Source organism: Atractosteus spatula (assembly GCF_055471065.1).
Source record: "Atractosteus spatula isolate fAtrSpa1 chromosome 10 unlocalized genomic scaffold, fAtrSpa1.hap1 SUPER_10_unloc_2, whole genome shotgun sequence".
Classification (NCBI taxonomy): Eukaryota; Metazoa; Chordata; class Actinopteri; order Semionotiformes; family Lepisosteidae; genus Atractosteus; species Atractosteus spatula.
This window is the reverse complement of record NW_028296622.1, coordinates 1,809,515-1,825,086: the sequence shown is the minus strand read 5'-3', so window position 1 is coordinate 1,825,086 and position 15,572 is coordinate 1,809,515. Positions and strand designations below refer to the sequence as shown.

At 48.3% G+C, this 15,572-nt stretch overlaps 1 pseudogene across 1 annotated transcript; it reads left to right on the top strand.

Annotated features, from left to right (window-relative positions):
- The first annotated feature begins 210 nt into the window (after positions 1-210).
- LOC148812621 (uncharacterized) lies at positions 211-9,382 on the top strand (annotated as a pseudogene). The gene is made up of 3 exons (XR_016086315.1): positions 211-276; positions 1,870-3,724; positions 6,367-9,382. The product of XR_016086315.1 is annotated as an uncharacterized LOC148812621 (transcript).
- Positions 9,383-15,572: the final 6,190 nt, after the last annotated feature.

The following is a 15,572-nucleotide window of genomic DNA, read 5'->3' as shown; positions in this document are numbered from 1 at the left end:
GACCCCAGTGTCCCGACTGCTGGTCAGTACAGATTCAGGACACTGTGTGTGAGAGTAGGGGTGTGGACCCCAGTGTCCAAGGATGCTGGCAAGAGTTGATCTGGGTATTCTGGTGTTTTATTTTGCTCTTACTGATGAACCTGTTCAGTTGGTGATTAACTTTATGAATCCACACTAGGTGGCGCCAGAGCAGTGTCACAGCGAGGACAGGAAACCCGCCACCTCACATCAGCAGGAAGAGAAGGAGAGAGAGAGAGATGGCAGCGCTCAGCCCTGGTGAGTTTTCTCTTGTTCTGCCTGTCAGAGTATCGGTAAGGGAGTCACTGAGGGTCTCTTCTCTGTCACAGAGCACAGCAGCAGCTGGAGAAGTGTCTTCCTGTCTGCTGAGAGTGTGTTCTGTCTGTCAGACACACAGGCTCTGAACTAGGAGAGAGACAGGAGCTGATGTACTTTCACTTTCTCTTGTTGGGGATCAGAGATCGGTACTGTCAACTCAAGCTGTTTGGAATTCACTAAATATTTTAATAAGGTGTTTATTTAAGGTAGAATGATTGATGTAAAACCTGACTGTGTGCTGATGGTATTGGATTCACAGTGTTAGTATTCATGATCCTCAGACACGCTCAGATATGAACATTTCCTGTTTGTTGCTCAGGGGCCGTGTTTATTGTACAGCTGATAATACCAGAGAGGAATCAGTACAGATGAACAACAGAGGAATTTATTTGGCCCATAATTAGTAGTGATTCCAGGGTCTCATGCAGCTGTTTCTCCTGTCTTGACTTGGCAGCTTGTTCCCCTCTCCCACCCTTCTCTGTGTACAGTAGAGCCTCCTGTCCTGACTGGGCAGCTTGTTCCCCCCCCTCCCACCCCCCTCTGTGTACAGTAGAGCCTCCCACTCCTGATTTTAAGTCTTAGTGTTGCTTTGAGTTTCAGTGTTAAATTCTGAGGAACTCTGAGGTGTCAATATCTAACTGGTCTTTAATGGTGACTGACTGTCACTGAGGATGTTGAATATTTTTTATATATATATGGTTCACTATCTTCACCCTGTCAGTGTGGGACACTCCCTTCAGACTAAAGGGACTCAGTTCCTCCACCCTGTCAGTTTCACTGTTTTTAAACTAACATCACGCTAGTTCTCTTCAGTGTGGATCACAGTAGATCCACACTGTAGTAGTTTCTAAGCGGTTTGAAACTATACAACACAGAGATTTCCCAGCCAGGTGGCTGAGTCCCAAATATTTTTTATGAAATGTGACATTTTAGACTCACTACTGAAGAATCAGGATGGACTGAATGATTTTACAGTTTTTTACATTTATCTAAAAATAAGGTGGTATAAAGGTTCATTCTGAACACAGGAGTCCCATATATGTCTGAACTGCCATTGGACACTCAGAGTGTTAGTAGGACTCTACAGGGCCCTCTTGAAGTATTGGCACCCTTGGTAAAGATGAGCAAGGAAGACATTGGAAAAATGTCTGTGTTGTTTATCAGATGAGAGAAATCTAACCTTTCAGTGAGGTTAAATTATTCTAAGAAAAAAAATCCTGATGAAAAATAAACATGTGCTATTGAGAGAACAGTTAAAAATAAAACAAATATTTATATATAGATGGTAAGAATACAGAATAAGAATATTTTAAGAATACAGTCTGATTAACATTAACAGAACATTTTTGTATACCACAGAGAATACACAGAAAAATAATCTCAATAATCTGTGATTTTCCTCTCTTACAGGGCAGGGACAATAGGAAAGATATAGAAAAGTTTTTATCGTGAATTTTAAATGGGATGAAGAGTGAAGATATCTGTGATGAGAACTTTATAATGTAAATAATCTGTGATCTTTCTCTCTGACAGGGAGGAGACGGGCTGATTCCCATGCGGCACCACAGCGTCTCTCAGAGATCAGGATCGTGCTGCTGGGGAAGAGATGGTCTGAGAAGAGCTCAGCAGGAAACACCATCCTGGGCAGAGAGGAGTTTGAGACTGAGGGAGAACCTCAGGAGTGTGAGAAGAGACAGGGTGAAGTAGCTGGGAAGCAGATCACTGTGGTCAACACTCCAGGCTGGAATGTGTGGCTGATGAGGAATGATCCTCAGCAGATCAGACAGGAGGTTGTGTGCAGTGTGTCTCTGTGTCCCCCAGGACCCCACGCTCTCCTCCTGGTGATTAATCTCGACTCAAACACAGACTGGAGATCAGTGAAGGAATATCTGGAGCTTCTCAATGAGAGAGTGTGGAGATACACAATAGTGCTGTTCACCTGGGGGGACACACTGACACACACAACCATTGAGCAGCACATTGAGGAAGGAGGAGAGGAGCTCCAGTGGCTGGTGGAGAAGTGTGGGAACAGGTATCATGTTCTCAACAACAAGGATAGGGGCGGCACTCAGGTCACAGAGCTGCTAGAGAAGATAGAGGACATGGTGGCAGGAAACTATGGGCTGTACTTCACCACTGACATAGACCAAGTATACACTGAACTGGAGACATACAATAGAGAGATAGAGGAGCTGAGACAGAGGTTGGAGGAGAGACAGAGAGAGACGGAGGAGCTGAGACAGAGGGAGAAGGAGAGACAGAGACAGACGGAGGAGCTGAGACAGAGGGAGGAGGAGAGACAGAGAGAGACGGAGGAGCTGAGACAGAGGTTGGAGGAGAGACAGAGAGAGACGGAGGAGCTGAGACAGAGGGAGGAGGAGAGCCAGAGAGAGACGGAGGAGCTGAGACAGAGGGAGGAGGAGAGACAGAGAGAGATGGAGGAGCTGAGACAGAGAGAGACGGAGGAGCTGAGACAGAGGGAGGAGGAGAGACAGAGAGAGACGGAGGAGCTGAGACAGAGGGAGGAGGAGAGCCAGAGAGAGACGGAGGAGCTGAGACAGAGGGAGGAGGAGAGACAGAGAGAGATGGAGGAGCTGAGACAGAGAGAGACGGAGGAGCTGAGACAGAGGGAGGAGGAGAGACAGAGAGAGACGGAGGAGCTGAGACAGAGGGAGGAGGAGAGACAGAGAGAGACGGAGGAGCTGAGACAGAGGTTGGAGGAGAGACAGAGAGAGACGGAGGAGCTGAGACAGAGGGAGGAGGAGAGACAGAGAGAGACGGAGGAGCTGAGACAGAGGTTGGAGGAGAGACAGAGAGAGACGGAGGAGCTGAGACAGAGGTTGGAGGAGAGACAGAGAGAGACGGAGGAGCTGAGACAGAGGGAGGAGGAGAGCCAGAGAGAGACGGAGGAGCTGAGACAGAGGGAGGAGAAGAGACAGAGAGAGATGGAGGAGCTGAGACAGAGAGAGACGGAGGAGCTGAGACAGAGGGAGGAAGAGAGACAGAGAGACGGAGGAGCTGAGACAGAGGGAGGAGGAGAGACAGAGAGAGACGGAGGAGCTGAGACAGAGGATTGAGGAGAGACAGAGAGAGACGGAGGAGCTGAGACAGAGGTTGGAGGAGAGACAGAGAGAGACGGAGGAGCTGAGACAGAGGGAGGAGGAGAGACAGAGAGAGACGGAGGAGCTGAGACAGAAGTATGAAAGAAGGGAGAGAGAGAGAGAAGAGGAGCTCAGACAGAGGTTGGAGGAGGAGTGGAGCAGGAGAGAAGAGGAGCTGAAGGAGAAGATGAGAAAGACACTGGAGGAAGAGGAGCTGGAGAAAGAGACAGAGGAGCCCAGACTGCCTGTCAAGAGGAGGAACAGTAAAGATTTTGACCCTCCTGCCAGTGAGTGTGATTGATGTTGTATTACTGAGTCACTGATCTTACTGCTCATCAGACTGAGAGATTCAACCATCTTGTGTCCTGTTAGGAATTAAAATCATACTGTGCTCCGCTCTGTAGTGCGTTACTAACACAATGGCACACAGATCTGTGTCTGTTTAAATCCTCTGTGCTGTAATTGAACTGTTTTCTCTCAGGGAGATTAGATTTAATCCATCACACAACAGCTCAGTCTCTGTAATCTGTTCCTCAAGACTGTCGGACCAACACTCAATCAATCAAGGTTTATTGATCGATGCATGAACAGTACAGCACACAGCGGTGTTGTCAGCATTGAAATCTGCGAGCTCGTTAAAGGCTCGTTAAGAGGGATAGAAGAGTTGGAGGACAGGAATTTATAGGGGTTAACATTGGGATACAACAGATTACACAACTGCAATTCACAGATTGTGTGGAACTAACACAAGGATAGGAGGTATTTAGGTGTCCTGACAGTAGTGGGGTACAGGGTAGGAGGTATTGAGGTGCCCTGACAGTAGTAGGGTACAGGGTAGGAGGTATTTAGGTGTCCTGACAGTGGTAGGGTACAGGGTAGGAGGTATTGAGGTGTCCTGACAGTGGTAGGGTACAGGGTAGGAGGTATTGAGGTGTCCTGACAGTAGTAGGGTACAGGGTAGGAGGTATTGAGGTGTCCTGACAGTAGTAGAGTACAGGGTAGGAGGTGTTTAGCTGTCCTGACAGTAGTAGGGTACAGGGTAGGAGGTATTGAGGTGTCCTGACAGTAGTAGGGTACAGGGTAGGAGGTATTTAGGTGTCCCGACAGTAGTAGGGTACAGGGTAGGAGGTATTGAGGTGTCCTGACAGTAGTAGGGTACAGGGTAGGAGGTATTGAGGTGTCCTGACAGTAGTAGGGTACAGGGCAGGAGGTATTGAGGTGTCCTGACAGTAGTAGGTTACAGGGTAGGAGGTATTGAGTTTTCCTGACAGTGGTAGGGTACAGGGTAGGAGGTATTGAGGTATTTAGGTGTCTTGACAGTAGTAGGGTTCAGGGTAGGAGGTATTGAGGTGTCCTGACAGTAGTAGGGTACAGGGTAGGAGGTATTGAGGTGTCCTGACAGTAGTAGGGTACAGGGTAGGAGGTATTGAGGTGTCCTGACAGTAGTAGGGTACAGGGAAGGAGGTATTTAGTGCTCTTCGTAGGTGTCCTGAGAGTGCCAGTGCCCCCTGTCAGTTCAAGGAGGTAACTGCAGGTGTCTACTGTGGTTGGCTGTTCAGCAGTCTTACTGCCTGGGGGAAGAAGCTGTTCTGACACCTGGTGGTCTTGGTCTGATACTTCAGTACCGTTTTCCAGATGGTAGTAGAGAGAGCAAGTTGTGTTTAGGGTGACTGGGGTCCCTGAGGATGGACCTGGCCTTCTTGAGGCATTAACACAGTAGATATCCTCTGTGTTCAGTAGCGCAGCCGGTAGTGTTCTGAGCCAGTGTCACCACCCTCTGGAGGACCCTGAGCTCGTGGGCGGAGCAGTTACCACACCAGGCAGTGGTGCAGCCAGTTAGGATGCTCTCAGTGGTGCAGCTGTAGAAGCTGTTCAGGATGTGTGAAGGCAGGCTGAACTTCTTCAGTCTGTGGAGAGAGAACAGGCGCTGTCTTGTCTACGGGGTTGGTGTGGTGAGTCCAGGTCAGGTCGTCTGTGATGTTGACACCTAGGAATTTGAGAATCTGGACCACTGTGGACCCACTGATGTGAATGGGTGTTCAGGGTCAGGGTGGAAGATGTATTTGTGTCGACTCTCACTACCTGCGGTCGGCCTGTCAAAGTCCAGGATCCAGTTGCAGAGAGGGGAGCTCAGTCCTGGGTCCCGGAGCTTGGTGATGAGCCTTGAGGGTACGATGGTGTTGAATGCTGAGCTGTTATCAACAACAACATTCTCACATACGTTTCTCTCTCGTCCAGGTGTGAGAGGGCAGTGTGTAGACCAGGGGCGATGGCCTCCTCAGTTGATCTGTTAGTGTCAAAGGCAGCTCTGAAGTCCAGCAGGACAGGAGGGGGTGAAAGAGCCCATCAGCAGATCATTAGAACCCCAGACAAGAGCTGTTTCTGTACATCAGTCTGAAGGACTCGTCACAGCTTGTCTACAGATCAGCGAGTCTGTGACTGAACAGCAGCAGCCTGTTGTAGAATCTGTGTCAAACAGGGTGAGATGGAGAATTACTGAACAGAGTGAAATACCAGCAGGATGATTGCACTGGACTGCACACTCTCCTAGAGTGCTGTTCTTCACTGGGGTGAAGAGATTATCTCTCCTTCTTCAATTAATGTCCTTCTACACTCTGCCCCTGTAACAGTACAGTACTGCAGCATGACTGTTGTTGCTTGAGGCCGGTATATAAACACAGACTTTTCAGATGAAACTTGAGTCACTTTGAAAAAATAGATCTGACACAAGTGAAAATCATGAACATCAGGTAAAACTGTAGTTAGCTGATACTCAAGGTTAATTCCCAGATGTTCATTCTGTAAGATTCCTTCATAATGACTTTTAAGTTTTGTCTCTTGAGCAAACTGAACCCTTCTTATCTGTGGAGAGGTTGGTCTCCTCTCATGTGTCACCTCCCTGATGCTCCTGTCTCTCCTCCTGTTGCAGTGAGTGAAGTCGAACCCAGACTCCAGCCCCACCCCTCTGAGCTGAGACTGGTGCTGCTGGGCAGGACTGGTGCTGGGAAGAGCGCAGCAGGAAACACCATCCTGGGCTCAGAGGAGTTTCCCTCTGAAGCCAGCAGCTCGGCGGTCACTCAGGAGAGCCGGAAGAGGACAGGACAAGTGTCCGGGAGACGGGTGACTGTGGTGGACACTCCAGACTGGCTCCACGACGGACTGTCTGAGGGGGACAGGAGACGGGATGTGGGGCTCTGTGTTAACCTGTCTGCCCCGGGACCCCACGCCTTCCTCCTGGTGACCCCGCTGGGCCGATCCTCAGGGGAGGAGAGGAGGACACTGGAGACAGTCCTGGAGATATTCGGGGAGAGGGCCCTGGGACACACCATGGTCCTGCTCACCCACGCTGATGAGCTGACCAGCAGGACGCTGGAGGAGTCTGTGCACACAGGCAGCAGGGAGCTCCAGTGGCTGCTGGAGAAGTGTGGGAACAGGTATCACGCCCTCAACAACAAGGACAGGGGCGGCACTCAGGTCACAGAGCTGCTGGAGAAGATAGAGGAGCTGGTAGCAGGAAACAAGGGCAGCTACTACAGCACTGAGACGTACCAGGAGGCCGAGTCCCAGATCAGACAGAGGCAACTGCAGATCCTGAGGGACAGAGAGGAGAGCAAACAGAGGGAGGAGGAGAGACTGAGGGAGAAGCACCAGAAGGAGCTGCAGAACCACCTCCGCAGGATGGAGGAGGAGATCCAGACACGAGAGGAGAGGATCAGTGCGCTGGAGGAGCAGATAGCAGAGCTGGAGGAGAGGCTGAGGGAGGAGAGGGATGAGGGGAGGAGGAGAGAGCTGGAGGAGGAGCTGAGGAGAGAGAGAGGGGAGAGAGAGAGGCTGCAGAGAGAGATGGGGGAGTTGAGAGAGGAGCAGGAGAGGGAGAGGAGAGAGAGAGAGGAGACACACAGGAGGGAGATGGAGAAGCTCAGGCAGCACTATGAGGAAAAGGCCAGAGAGGAGGCAGAGAGACACAGAGAGACTCTCCAGCAGGTCAGTGTGTCGACAACACAGTTCACTCCAGCAGGACAGGAGCACAGGAGCTGCAGGAGGGAGATCGAGGAGCTGAGAGAGACAGTAGAGAGATACAGAGAGACAATAGAGAGACAAAACACAGTGATAGACAGACTCACTGTGTGGCATCAGAGACACACAGGAGACACAGGAGAGTGATTGAGGACCACAAGCAGCACATCGAGAAGAAGGTCACAGAAGATGACTGAGACAAGAGCACATACAGCCCGCAGACATACAAAAGCACACACAGCCCACAGACAGGAGAGAGAAACAGAGAGGAGATCGAGGAGCTGAGAGAGAGCTGAAGACACTGAGACAGGAGCGGGAGAGGGAGAGGAGGAGCTCAGGCAGTGTTATCCGAGTGACAGAGAGACACAGAGACACTGCCGCAGGTCAGTCACTGATCCACACAGTCTTTCCCAGCGGGAGAGGAAGACCGGATACTTCCTGGACACAGAGTGAGGACTCTCCACTGAAACACTGATCTCTTGCTCGTAAGAGATCCGACTCACTGAAAACCAGCCCTTAGTGTCCCATGTGAAGAAAACTCATTTTAAATAATGTTCTATTTTGATCATGTTTGTATTTTGGTATTCTTTGTGTATATATATATAAATGTCATGAATACTTTTGGATAAAATTCTGACATTGTATGTGTGTGTAACAGAATATATGTATGTAGCGGCAATGCTTGTTAATAAGACAGAATTAAGTGTTGCTGTGCTTTCCCAAATGAGGCCTCATCTCTCTCTTCATCTCTGTGGTGCAGCCACAGAGAAATTATTCATGCAGGCTGATTTAAGGTTTCCTTTGATATGGTTTCCTAGGACAGCTCCCAAAGGGGGATGCACTTAGCTAAGCCTGGCTATCATGATCAATGGTCATCCATTGGCGCCTATCTGTCTAGGGAGTGCCAGATGGACATCTGGACTGCATTACTAAGTGTCAGGAGTAAGTGACTCATATCTCACCTTGATCAACCAATCAGGGACTGGTAGGGCCGTGTAACCCACGTGGGACTCTGATGCCCATGAAACTTTCAGTCAATGAACGAGCTGAAGTTCCTCCAGGTAAAAACAGGCAACACAGAGGGCCTGAGAGATTCTGTGGACTATTCTAAAGAGAATTCCAAAAGGAGAATTCCAGGGCAGGACGGCCCAGGAGCAGGAGGCTCCCAAGGGCAGGACATTCTCGCAGCGCGCCTCCTGACCATCCTGAGACTCAGCCCGGACAACCACGGAACAGCCAGTGTGTCCGAGTGCCAGAACTTTCCTCTGTTCTAAGAGTCTAGAGCGGAGGTTGCCAGAGAGTAACTAGAGGATCCACCCGAGGTTAGCACCAGCAGCAAGCCTCGTGAACAGGTCAGAACTGTGGACAGCTGAATCATTATTCAGAACTAGCTCTTCATCAGGAACGAACCGGTCCTCTTCCTGACTTGCTGGGATCCACAGTCATCTTTTCTCCTGTGCACAAACTTTGCTAGATAAAGCCAACACTAACTAGCCGGTCAGTGAGCATCAGCAGCGCACCATCGCAAGCTGCACAGCACAGCCTGGCACGGAGCCAGAGAGCGCGGATTGGACAGCAACAGGCTGAAACTGTTTCTTTGTGCCCGCAGGAGATCTGAATCCCCAGAGATTGGATGAGTATTCAACTTCACTGCATTACAGCTCGAGAATTCAATTGTTATCCCAACCAGTTGATATCAATTTAATTCCTAAGAGTTATGTACTTGTTTTGAGTATCTAATGTAGAAGTTATAACCAAGTTCAGTTACGAAACGGTCTAAATGAATGATATACTGAACGTATGTCCTCTTGATATGTGTAACACTTTGTAACTGATTGAATATATATCTTTTGTATTCTGATAACCCTCTCGATAAGATCTGTTAGGTTTATATGCATATTCTATGTATTAATAAATGTATCCTCGTGTATATAGTACCTGTGTGTGTGTGCGTTGTTTGAGTTATATCGCATGATTGGATTCTAAGGCCATCAAAAGAATCATTTTGTGATTTACTGCTACAATTAATAATTGCCCCAGTAAATGCCCAAACCCTACAGAACTGGTGCCTTCAGAGAGCACACTACATGTGTATAATTGTAACAGTGGAACAGTGAGTTTGTATCCAGCTGTGGGTCTGGCGGTGTCCCACCCGGTATAAGAGCACAGTGTCGCTGACCGGGACTCCGAGGTGGGAAAGTGGCCGGTTGTGGCCGAGATGGCGAGCAGCTGTTTCCGGCGGGCGCCAGGCAGGGTGGGCCAGGACAGGCGTGAGGCGGCCGGGCTGTGTCTGCGATCCCAGCGGGGGCGTGTGCCTCCTTCTCACAGCGTGTCTGGTGTGGGTGTTCGAGGGGCTGCTCATGAGGGGTCTTGAGGAAGAGACAGAGGCGCTTCAGCGCGACGGTCAGCCACACTGCGCGCATCAGGCCGGCCGCTCGCTCGGACACACAGACCTTTCTGGAAGAGAAGCGCGTTTTCACCTCCTTCAGCCGGAGTGCAGCTGCAGAAACACACCGCTCGCTTGTGCAGAAGGACGTTGAAGCGCCGCTGGAAAACCGACGTGATGATGAAAGACGTCGTTTCATTATGGCGCCCAGACCCGCTGCCGGCTCGTCCGGCAACTGGGACTTTATATCTCGCAACGGCGACTTACAGTCTCAGAATCACGACTTTATTTGTCTGTTATTCTCCCCAATATAATCCTCTCAGTCTGGTATGAAATACCAGCTCCTGTTAGTCAGCTCTGTTACAACAGACAGGATCCCTTTAGTCCTGCAGGGCTTGATTCTGATTTTTATTCAACTACTTCTCTCATAATCACCTTTGTTTTCCAACAGCGTTTCTGTATCATTCTAAAGAAGCGAACAATAGGTTTCTACTGCTGTACTTCAGCTGGAAGGAGGTAAAAACACACGTTCCTGTTTCTCTTCAATACCTGGTCCTCTAGGCTGGTCCTCTGTCACATCAGCTAAAAAGTCACTTTTTAGGTTGAGTCCTGAAACTGCTGGACGAATCTCTGTTCTCATCACATCGCAGACTGGAACCACAGCACCTCCAGCGAGCATGTCGAAGCCAATACCGCCCTGCTCCTCAGAGAAAGAGTCTCTCTTTTCCCCAGTGACTCACTGTCGGTGCTGCTCTTTCCCTGAATCTGCCTCACTCGTCCCCTGAGCCGAGCGGCGAGGACAAACGACTGAAACTGTGTCACAAGAGTGAGTGTGGAGTCTGCGTGTTCCTGCTGTGGGTCGCTGGTGCTGGTGTCTGTGTGTGTGGAGTCTGCGTGTTCCTGCTGGGGGTCGCTGGTGTCTGTGTGTGTGGAGTCTGGGTGTTCCTGCTGGGAACCCTGGGTCAGTGCCCCGCCGCGGTTTCCCAAGCTTGACCTTATTTTATCATTAATAATTGGTTTTAGTCAGCTTTTTATTAGATTATACAAGCTTTCTTCTTTCCCGCCCTCATGGACGCTGTGTCTCTGCTTCGCCGAGCTGAAGCCACAGGTCAACCGCGGTTTGAACACGTTTCAATCACTCAGTTTGTGTGTTTTAAATATAATGTCGTCTAGAGCAGCAGTTTGTTCTTCACGGACGTAGATATCGGCGTCAAAGGAGTGGAAAAGTGTGCGTTTGCGTCAGTGTCATCAATATCATATGCTATCAGTGTTGTAACGCTAATGTAATATAATACTGCGTCAGTATAATCGGTCTGACAGAGTTTTCGCCAGTCTGGGGCTCTTCAGCACGTTTATACACCTGTTAAACTTGACTGAGTCCAAAGTCGACGCGTTTCTGGACGTTTCTGCGCACCGAGAGGACGTTTGCTGTTCGTGTTGGAGACGGAAGATGTTTCCCGGGCTGTGGCGGTGAGTGGCGACTTGTCCCTCCGTTTCTTCATTGAAATCGTTCAGTCCTCAGGCTGATGAGAAAACAGTCATAGGAGTGAGAACATGTCTGTGGTGAAATTGTGTAAAAGTGTGTCTTTATCATTGAGCTCGACGGGTTTGATTTAAAATTGTGTCAAAAGTGTCGGTTTATCATTGAGCTCGACGGGTTTGAGGTAAAATTGTGTCAAAAGTGTCGGTTTATCATTGAGCTCGACGGGTTTGAGGTAAAATTGTGTCCAAAGTGTCGGGTTATCATTGAGCTCGACGGGTTTGAGGTAACATTGTGTCAAAAGTGTCTGTTTATCATTGAGCTCGACGGGTTTGAGGTAAAATTGTGTAAAAGTGTTTTTTTATCATTGTGCTGGGAGGGTTTGAGGTAAAATTGTCGAAAGTGTCTTTTTATCATTGAGCTCGACGGGTTTGAGGTATAATTGTGTAGAATGTCGGTTTATCATTGTAAAATTGTGTAAACGTGTCTTTATCGTTGAGCTCAGGGGGTTTGAGGTAAAATTGTCAAAAGTGTCTTTTTATCAATTTGCTGGGAGGGTTTGAGGTAAAATTGTCAAGTGTCGGTTTATCATTGTGCTCGACGGGTTTGAGGTAAAATTGTGTCCAAAGTGTCTTTTTATCATTGAGCTCGACGGGTTTGAGGTAAAATTGTGTAAAAGTGTCTTTTTATCATTGAGCTCGACGGGTTTGAGGTAAAATTGTGTCAAAAGTGTATTTTTATCATTGTGCTCGACGGGTTTGAGGTAAAATTGTGTTATATTAATAATTGCTTACACTCATAGTGCTTTTCTGGACACTCCACTCTACACTACACGCTTTACAGAATGAGGACTCCCCTCCACCAACACCGAGGTAATTTATCATTGAGGTTAAAATTGTGTAACAGTGTCTTTTTATCATTGAGGTGAAATTGTGTAAAATTCTTTTATCATTATTTGATAGAGGGTGTTTGAGGTAAAATTGTCTGTTTGATGCGGCGGGGGGGCCGGGCACGGCGAGGTGTGCCGGCGGCCGTGTGGCGTGGCGTGACGCAGTGGGGGTGTGTGTGTAGGTGGGGCTGTGGGGGAGTGTGTGGGGGGGTGTGTGAGGATGGGGGAGTGGGGGTGTGTGTGCAGGTGGGGTTGTGGGGGAGTGGGGGTGTGTGTGCGGGTGGGGCTGTGGCTGAGTGTGTGGGGGTGTTTGTGTGGGTGGGGCTGTGGGGGTGTTTGTGTGGGTGGGGCTGTGGTCCGGCCAAAAACTAAAACTCAGATACAGTCTCCAGACACTCACAATATGTAGATGTTTTCTGAGATGTCTGTTGTGATTGTCTGATTTTTAGTTTTTTCACGTTAATTTTCTAAGGGAGGGTCACAGAGAAGACCCCCTTGCCCCCATCTTGATTAAAATGAAACGCGTGATCATGAAATAGTCATTTTTCACAATCTGGCCGTGCCAGACAGAATCCACGTTCACCGGCCGTGTAATTGTAACGAGTCGCTTGGACTTGCTGATCGTTACTGTAACCAGCTTCTGATGGCTCCTGACGTGGGCGAGAGAATAAAGCCTTGTCTGTTTCTGAAGCCCTTCCTGTGTGTCCTTTCATTTCACATCTATTCCTCTGGGTGACTGGAGGCTGCGCTGTCCTGCTCCCTCTGGTGATCGACGGGTTTTTCACTCGGAGCCGTGTTGAGCGGTATTTCTCGCGTTAGGAAAGTTAGGTGTTGGCATGAACTCTTAGTCATCAATAATATTCAATTTAGCACGGTCATCAATTCTGTTCTACTCTGAGGATGTAGGGGAGGGAAGACGCCCGTGGTCTTGTCCCTGAGAGACTCCAGTGTGCTCAAGAGCTGTTCAGCACAGCTAGAGCCCCACAATTCACACTCGACCATCCCAGATCCCAGATCAGTCCCCTGGTGTGAGATCCTGCTGTGTGATCTGAGCTTCTCTCTGTCACTGTATTAATGTCCAGTGGTTTTAATCAGTGAGCTCTTTCTCTCTGTTTAAACCTGCGGTTTCTCATCGCTGCGTAATGACGCACTGACTGGACCCACAGGGTCACAGCGAGAGAAACACAGCCTGTAGATCACCAGAGGAAGAGCAGAGCAGCACAGTCTCCATCACCTGATTGCTGATTATGCATTATGTCCTGTTTTCATCCAGGTGAGGCTCAGCTATACTCACAACACTGCCTGTAGATACGCGCTTCCATCTTATACTCCCTATTAACCCAGTTCTAAAAGTGTGCCTGTTTACTCCGCTATCGAGCGTCTTCGCAGACAAGCTTGAAACTGTCACTTCTCTCACAGAGCACTGTCTACTGTATAAACGTCCGGTATCATGGTCAGAGGGGGCAAGGAGCACGTGAAAACGTTTCTGAAATAACCACATGTAAGACTTTGGTGCTTAAAATGTTCATGGAGAAATGGAAGACTGGTGTGTATTTTTTCTTTAAAATACCGAGACATAAAATGTTTATGTTCCTAAATTAATATCGTTTATGACCTTCAGATGCGTTATGTTCCTCCTTTTATGCTCAGCTACTAAAATTTCCCTTTAGTGGTAAAATCCCATATAAATATTCAATACTAAGCAGATTAAAATGTGCACAGTAAAGAGATCAAATGATGAAATCTTTCCACGACCGACCAACGCACCACGAGCGCCCCTGTCGGTCATTTCGGCCGCCAATCACGTACCGCGGTATGACGTAATGATTTGCGTGGCTGAATCTGTATATAGCGCCTTTCTGGACACCCCACTCAACGCGCTTTACAGGATACGAGGACTCCCCTCCACCAACACCGAGGTAAGTGTGTCTTTTTTTTTGTAAGTGTGACGGGTTTGAGGTGAAATTGTGTAAAAGTGTCTTTTTATCATTGAGGTTGGAGGGTTTGTGGTGAAATTGTGTAAAAGTGTCTTTTTATCATTGAGCTCGGGGTGTTAAACTTTATTTTATATAGCGCCTTTAAAGGTGGCTTCTCAAAGCGCTTAACAGGATGACAATAACAATAAATAAGAAGAATACACAAGATAAAACAGAATTACAACACACAGAGGAGACTGTGGATGGTGGTACTAAGATAAGCAGAGGGGTGAAGAATGGAACCAGTTCAGTAAAGGCTTTTCTGAAGAAGAGGGAGAGTAGGGCGATAATAGTTCAGACAGGTACTGAGGTGCCAAGCCACGCAGAGCATTACAGGTGAGCTTGAGGATTTTAAAGTCCACACAGAATTTAACTGGATGCCAATGCAGGGACTCCAGGATAGGAGTGATGTGGTCACTTGCACCAGACCTGGTCAGGATTCTGGCTGCTGAGGTTTGGACAGACTGCAGTTTGTTCAGAGTAGATTTTGATACCACATGCAAGTAGAGCATTACAGTAGTCAATTTGAGAGAATACAAATGTGTTGATCAGCTTTTCAGCCACAGTTAGTGATAGCATAGGGCGTAGTCTAGCGATATTTCTACGGTGAAAAAAACATGTTTTGACGATATGCTGCACATGTGGGTCGAATGTTAAGCCAGAATCGAATATAACTCCAAGGTTTTTCAATTTTGATTGAAGCTCAAGTACAGAGCCATCTACAGACAGGGTTACAGGACTGGCTTTACGAAGTTGATGGGGGTGCCAATAAGCATGACTTCAGTCTTGTCGCAGTTAAGATGAAGGACGCTTTGAGTCATTCAACTTTTTACGTCGGAGATGCAATTAGATAGAATAGAGACAGCCACATCAGTGTCAGGTTTGGTATGGATATATAGTTGAGTATCATCAGCGTAAAAATGAAAGCTGAGGCCATGTGATCTTAAAAGCTGACCAAGTAGGAACATGTACAGTAAATGCTGAAGAGCAAGGGGCCCCGTATTGAGCCCTGAGGAACACCACACTTGACAAGACCAATTTCAGACCTGTACCCATTGAGAGAGACAAAGTCACAGCAATCAGTGAGGTAAGATTTGAACCATTTGAGAGCAGTGTCAGAAACTCCAAACACAGTCTCAGGACGGGAAAGTAAGATGTCATGGTCAACAGTGTCAGAAGCAGCACTGAGATCAAGAAGGATGAGTATAGAGAGGGAACCAGAATCAGAAGCTATTAGATGATCGGTGGTGATGTAACTGCAGTGTGACAGCACGTTCTAGACTTTTAGGAAGAAAGGGTCAGTTGGAGATGGGGTGAAAATTAAGATTGTCGAGAGCCATGTTAGGCTTTTTTGGCAAGGGGGTAATGGCAGCAGTTTTGAGGACCG